Here is a 7,699-nt window from a genome sequence, read left to right on the forward strand (position 1 = left end):
TACAAGATTAAGATTGAATCCTACTACACCGGCTCTGACGCTCGTCAGATGCGGCAGGGCTTTAAAACTATTACAGACTACATAGGGAAACCCAGACGCGAGCTGCCCAGTGACGAGAGCCTAGCAGACGAGCTAAATGCCTTTTATGCTCGCTTCGAGGCAAGCAACACTGAAGCATGCACGAGAGCACCAGCTGTTCTGGATGACTATGTGATAGCGCTCTCGGTAGCCGACGTGAGCAAGACGTTTAACTTTTTATGGCTGCAGGGGCAGTATTGAGTAGCTTGGATGAAAGGTGCCCATATCAAATGGCCTGCTCCTCAGTCATAGTTGCTAATATTAGCATATTATTAGTAGTATTGGATAGTAAACACCCTGAAGTTGAAATCAAAACAGGAAGTCAGAAATCTGAGCTTGTATGTATTCACCAGATTCCCCAATGAAATCCCCTTGAGATATGAATGATGTTGCATTGCCTAGGGGTTCCACTAGATGTCAACCATCAATAGAAATTATAATGAGGCTTCTATGTTGTTGTGGAAGTGAATGAGAGCAGAATATATCAGATGTCCATCAAGCAGCCATTTTGTGATCGCGTTTTTTCCTCATGGTAGTCACTTGCGTTCCATTGCTCACGTAGACAAGAAGGAATACTCTGGTTGGAACGTTATTGAAGCTATATGTTAAAAACATCCTAATGATTGATTCTGTACTTAGTTTGAAATGTTTCTTTGACCGGTAATATCACTTTTTGAAGTTTTTGTCCGATATAACACTGACCAGAATTAGCGTTTGGATATGTATACCAAACGCGCTAACAAAAGAAGGTATTTGGACATAAATAACGGACATTTTGGAAACAAAATAAACATTTATTGTGGACCTGGGATTCCTGGAGTGCTTCCTGATGTAGATCATCAAAGGTAACCGAATATATATCATGTAATTTCTTGTTTATGTTGACGCCATCGTTGCGGCTGTAATGTTTTTACTTTTGTGCGCCGTCTCAGATTATTGCATGCATTTCTTTTTCCATAAAGTTTTTTTGAAATCTGACACAGTGGTTGCATTAAGGAGAGGTACATCTATAATTCCATGTGTATAACTTGTATTATCATCTACATTTATGATGACTATTTCTGTTGAATGATGTGGCTATGCAAAATCACTTGATGTTTTTGGAACTAGTGAATCTAACGCGCCAATGTAAACTCCGTTTTTTTTTATAAATATGAACTTTATCAAACAAAACATGCATGTATTGTCTAACACAGTGGTTGCATTAAGGAGAGGTACATCTATAATTCCATGTGTATAACTTGTATTATCATCTACATTTATGATGACTATTTCTGTTGAATGATGTGGCTATGCAAAATCACTTGATGTTTTTGGAACTAGTGAATCTAACGCGCCAATGTAAACTCCGTTTTTTTTTATAAATATGAACTTTATCAAACAAAACATGCATGTATTGTCTAACATGACACTCCTATGAGTGTCATCTGATAATTCAAGGTTAGTGATTCATTTTATCTTTATTTCTGGTTTTTGTGAATGCTATATTTTGCTGGAAATATATGGCTGTGCTTATTGTGGTTTGGTGGAGACCTAACATAATCGTTTGTAGTGCTTTCGCTGAAAGGCCTATTTGAAATTGGACACTTTGGTGGGATTAACAACGAGAATAGCTTTAAAATGACATAAAACACGTTTTAGGAATTGTAATTATGAGATGTCTGTGGTTTGAATTTGGCGCCCTCTATTTTCACTGGTAGTTGTCATATCGATCCCGGTATCGGGATTGCAGCCATAACAGGTTAAACAGTTTACCATTCACAAAGCCGCAGGGCCAGATGGATTACCAGGACTTGTGCTCAAAGAATGCGCGGACCAACTGGCAAGTGTCTTCACTGACATTTTCAACCTCTCCCTGACTGAGTCTGTTATACCTACATGTTTCAAGTAGAACACCATAGTCCCTGTGACCAAGGAAGCGAAGGTAACCTGCCCAAATGATTACCGCCCGTAGCACTCACGTCGGTAGCCATGAAGTGCTTTGAAAGGCTGGTCATGGCTCACATCAACAACGTCCTCCCAGATCCACAGATGATGCAATCTCAATCGCACTCCAAACTGCCTTTTCCCAACTGGACAAAAGGAACACCTATGTGAGAATGCTATTCATTGACTACAGCTCAGCGTTCAACACCATAGTGCCCACGAAGCTCATCACTAAGCTAAGGACCCTGGGACTAAACACCTCCCTCTGCAACTGGATCCTGGACTTCCTGACAGGCCACCCCCACGTGGTAAGGGTAGGCAACATCACATCTGCCACTCTGATCCTCAACACAGGGGCCCCTAAGGGGTGTGTACTTGGTCCCCTCCTGTACTCCCTGTTCACCCACAACTGCGTGGCCTAACGCGACTCCAACACCATCATTAAGTTCGCTGACGACAGCCTGATCACCGACAACGATGAGATAGCCTATAGAAAGGAGGTCAGAGAACTGGCAGTGACGTGCCAGAACAACAACCTCTCCCTCAATGTGAGCAAGACAAAGGAGCTGATCGTGGACTACAGGAAAAGACGGGCCGAACAGGCGCCCATTAACATCAACAGGGCTGTAGGGGAGCGGGTCAAGAGTTTCAAGTTCCTTGGTGTCCACATGACGAACGAACTATCATGGTCCAAGCACACCAAGACAGACATGAAGAGGGCACGACAAAACCTTTTCCCCCTCAGGAGACTGAAAAGATTTGGCATGGGTCCCCAGATCCTCAAAAAGTTCTACAACTGCACCATTGAGAGCATCCTAACCGGTTGCATCACCACCTGGTATGGCAACTGCTCGGCCTCTGACCGTAACGCGCTACAGAGGGTAGTGTGTACAGCCCAGTACATCACCGGGGCCAAGCTTCCCGCAATCCAGTACCTATATAATAGGCAGTGTCAGAGGAAAGCCCATAAAATTGTCAGAGACTCCAATCACCCAAGTCATAGACTGTTTTCTCTGCTACCACACAGCAAGTGGTACCAGAGCGCCAAGTCTTGGACCAAAAAGCTCCTTAACAGCTTCTACCCCCAAGCCATGAGACTGCTTAAAAATGTATCAAATGGCCACTGGACATTGACCCCCCCCCACCCCTACCTACTTGTACAAATTAACTCAACTAACCTGTACCCCCGCACACTGACTCGGTACCCCCTGTATATAGCCTTGTTATTGTTATGTTATTGTGTTACTTTTAACTATTTGTTATTTTTTACTTTAGTTTATTTGGTAAATATTTTTTTTACTTTTCTTGAACTGCACATTTGGTTATTGACTTGTAAGTATGTAAGTAAGGTCTACACTTGTATTTGGCACATGTGACAAATTAAGTTTGATTTGATTATTCCATGTTTTTTATATATATATTTGCAGACATTTCTACAAACCTGTTTTTGCTGTGTCATTATGGGGCATTGTCTGTAGTTTGCTGAGGGAAAAAAACGATTTAATCCAGTTTAGAATAAGGATAACGTAACAAAATGTGGAAAAAGTCACTTGTTCTGAATACTTTCCAAATGCACTGTATTTGATGAGAAGGTGTAAAATAGCTGCTTTCAGCAAATAAAACTGATTCATCCATTGAAAGTCTATCTTTACCTTTCAGTGGCATTGGGGAATAAAGCATGTCGATTCACTGTCACTTCAATGACAAAGCAATGATACACCTCGAACCAGAGCTAGTTAGACATTCTGTACCATGAGATCCAATGTGACACTTGCAATTTTGGCCATAGAATTCAACAGGGGGAGGAGGAGGCTGGAGTAGATTATTTCCTCCTGGTGCTCAGACAGTCTGTCACAGCAAAGCAGCACAGCAGAGGAGCTGGAAGCTGAGCCGGTCAGTAACAGAGCACCAGACTGAGGAGTAATATTGCCCCCGAGCACGTCGCAGTATTCAGCCATGTGTTGTACCGAGGAGTAATCTCACACAGCCTATGGATGGCTTGACATGAATGAGAGAGAGGGACCTTTTCACGCTGTTGTTGTTGTTCTGTCTCCTTGTGTTGCTCTCCAGCCTGCCCAAGTGGAATGAACATCATTCATGCCTTTGGACCATGATGCTGAGGAACTTGCAGCCTCCTAGCTGGCTTAAACAGTTTGATTCTGGACAGGTCCATGCTATAATATAAATACTTTATTAATAGGCAAAGCTAAATATCTAAATTAAAATGTATTTTACAATCTCACTCGTGCGCACTTGTGTATGCGCGTCCATGCGCCTCTCTCTCAGTCAGTTAGTTATCCCTTTATTGACTTCCGGCGCCGACAGAGATGGCTGCCTCGCTTCGCGTTCCTAGGAAACTATGCAGTATTTTTTTTACGTGTTATTTTCTTACATTGGTACCCCAGGTAATCTTAGGTTTTATTACATACAGTCGGAAGGAACTATTGGATATAAGAGCAACGTCAACTCACCATCATGACGACCAGGAATACGACTTTCCCGAAGCAGATCCTGTGTTTTGCCCACCACCCAGGACAATGGATCCGATCCCAGCCGGTGAACCAAAACAACGACGCTGTCAAAGGAGCAGACTAAGCAGTCTTCTGGTCAGGCTCCAGAGACGGGCACATCGCGCACCGCTCCCAAGCATACTACTCGCCAATGTCCAGTCTCTTGACAAGAAGGTTGATGAAATCCGAGCAAGGGTACCATTCCAGAGAGACATAAGAGACTGTAACGTTCTTTGCTTCACGGAAACATAGCTCACTCGCAACACTCTATCGGAGTTGGTACAGCCAGCTGGTTTCTTCACGCATCGCGCCGACAGAAACAAGCATCTTTCTGGTAAGAAGAGGAGCGGAGGGTATGCCTTATGATTAACGAGACGTGGTGTGATCATAACAACATACAGGAACTCAAGTCCTTCTGTTCACCTGCCTTAGAATTCCTCACAATCAAATGTCGACCGCATTATCTACCAAGAGAATTCTCTTTGATTATAATCACAGCCGTGTATATCCCCCCCCAAGCAGACACCTCGGCGGCCCTGAAAGAACTTAATTGGACTCTATGTAAACTGGAAACCAGATATCCTGAGGCTGCATTTATTGTAGCTGGGGATTTTAACAAGGCTAATCTGAAAACAAGGCTCCCTAAATGTTATCAGCATATCGAATGTGCGACCCAGGCTGGCAACATTCTGGATCATTGCTACTCTAACTTCCGTGAAGCATACAAAGCCCTCACTCGCCTCCTTTCGGCAATTTAAACACGACTCCATTTTGTTGCTCCCAGCCCATAGACAGAAACTAAAACAGGAAACATCCGTGCTCAGGTCTGTTCAACGCTGGTCCGATCAATCTGATCCCACGCTTCAAGATTGCTTCGATCACATGGACTAGGATATGTTCCAGATAGTCTCAGACAACAACATTGATGTATACACTGATTTGGTGAGCGAGTTATTAATTAGCAAGTGCATCGGTGATGTTGTACTCACAATGACTATTAAAACCTTCCCTAACCAAAAACCATGGGTTGATGGCAGCATTCGCGCAAAACTGAAAGCGCGAACCACTGCTTTTAATCATGGCAAGGCAACCAGAAACATGACCGAATACAAACAGTGTAGCTATTCCCTTCTCAAGGCAATCAAACAAACTAAGTGTCAGTATAGAGACAAAGTAGAGTCGCAATTCAACAGCTCAGACACAAGACGTATGTGGCAGGGTCTCCAGTCAATCACGGATTACAAAAAGAAAACCAGCCCCGTCGCAGACACCAATGTCTTGCTCCCAGACAAACTAAACAACTTCTTTGCTCGCTTTGAGGACAATACAGTGCCACTGACACGGCCCGCTAACCTTCAGGCTCTCCCTCACCGCAGCCAACGTGAGTAAAACATTTAAAGGTGTTAACCCTCGCAAGGTTGCCGGCCCAGACGGAATCCCTAGCCACGTCCTCAGGGCATGCGCAGACCAGCTGGCTGGTGTGTTTACGGACATATTCAATCAATCCCTATCCCAGTCTGCTGTTCCCACATGCTTCAAGAGGGCCAACATTGTTCCTGTTCCCAAGAAAGCTAAGGTAACTGAGTTAAATGACTATCGCCCCGTAGCACTCACTTCCGTCATCATGAAGTGCTTTGAGAGATTAGTCAAGGAGCATATCACTTCCACCCTACCTGACACCCTAGACCAACTCCAATTTGCTGTGGACCCCAAAAGGTCCACAGACGACGCAATTGTAATCACACTGCATACTGCCCTAGCCCATCTGGACAAGAGCAACATCTATGTAAGAATGCTGTTCACCGATTACAGCTCAGCATTAAACACCATATTACCCTCCAAACTTGTCATTAAGCTCGAGACCCTGGATCTCGACTCCACCCTGTGCAACTGGGTCCTGGACTTTCTGAAGAGCCGCCCCCAGGTGGTGAGGGTAGGAAACAACATCTCCACCCCACTGATCCTCAACACTGGGGCCCCACAAGGGTGCATTCTCAGCCCTCTCCTGTACTCCCTGTTCCCCCATGACTGCGTGGCCATGCACACCTCCAACTCAATCATCAAGTTTTCAGACGACCCTACAGTGGTAGGCTTGATTATCAACAACGACAAGACAGCCTACAGGGAGGAGGTGAGGGCCCTCGGAATGTGGTGTCAGGAAAATATCTTCACACTCAACGTCAACAAAACAGAGGAGATGATCGTGGACTTCAGGAAACAGCAGAGGGAGCACCCCCGTATCCACAACAACGGGACAGTAGTGGAGAAGGTGGAAAGTTTTAAGTTCCTCGGCGTACAATTCACGGACAAACTGAAACGCTCCATCCACACAGACAGCGTGGTGAAGAAGGCACAACAGCACCTCTTCATCCTCAGGAGGCTGAAGAAATGTGGCTTGTCACCAAAAACACAAACTTTTACAGATGCACAATCGAGAGCATCCTGTCGGTCTGTATCACCGCATGGTAAGGCAACTGCTCCCCCCACAACCGTAAGGCTCTCCAGAGGGTAGTGAGGTCTGCACAACGCATCACCAGGGGCAAACTACCTACCCTCCAGGACATCTACACCACCCGATGTCACAGGAAGGCCACTGCCTGTTCACCCCGCTATCATCCAGAAGGTGAGGTCAGTACAGGTGCATCAAAGCTGAGAGACTGAAAAACAGCTTCTATCTCAAGGCCATCAGACTGTTAAACAGCCATCACTAACATTGAGTGGCTGCTGCCAACATACAGACTCAAATCTCTAACCACTTTTATAATTAATAATTGGATGTAATAAATGTATCACTAGTCACTTAAACAATGCCACTTTATATAATGTTTACATACGCTACATTACTCATGTTATATGAACTGTGGGGCAAACAAGTATTTAGTCAGCTACCAATTGTGCAAGTTCTCCCACTTAAAAAGATGAGATAGGCCTGTAATTTTCATCATCATAGGTACACTTCAACTATGACAGACAATCACTGGACCAAATACTTATTTTCTACCATAATTTGCAATTAATTAATAAAAAATCCTACAATGTGATTTTCTGGATTTTTTTCTCTCATTTTTCTGTTATAGTTGAAGTGTACCTATGATGAAAATTACAGGCCTCTCTCATCTTTTAAGTGGGAGAACTTGCACAATTGGTGGCTGACTAAATACTTTTTTGCCCCACTGTATATACTG

The sequence above is a fragment of the Oncorhynchus nerka genome, linkage group LG3, assembly GCF_034236695.1.
Source record: "Oncorhynchus nerka isolate Pitt River linkage group LG3, Oner_Uvic_2.0, whole genome shotgun sequence".
Classification (NCBI taxonomy): domain Eukaryota; kingdom Metazoa; phylum Chordata; class Actinopteri; order Salmoniformes; family Salmonidae; genus Oncorhynchus; species Oncorhynchus nerka.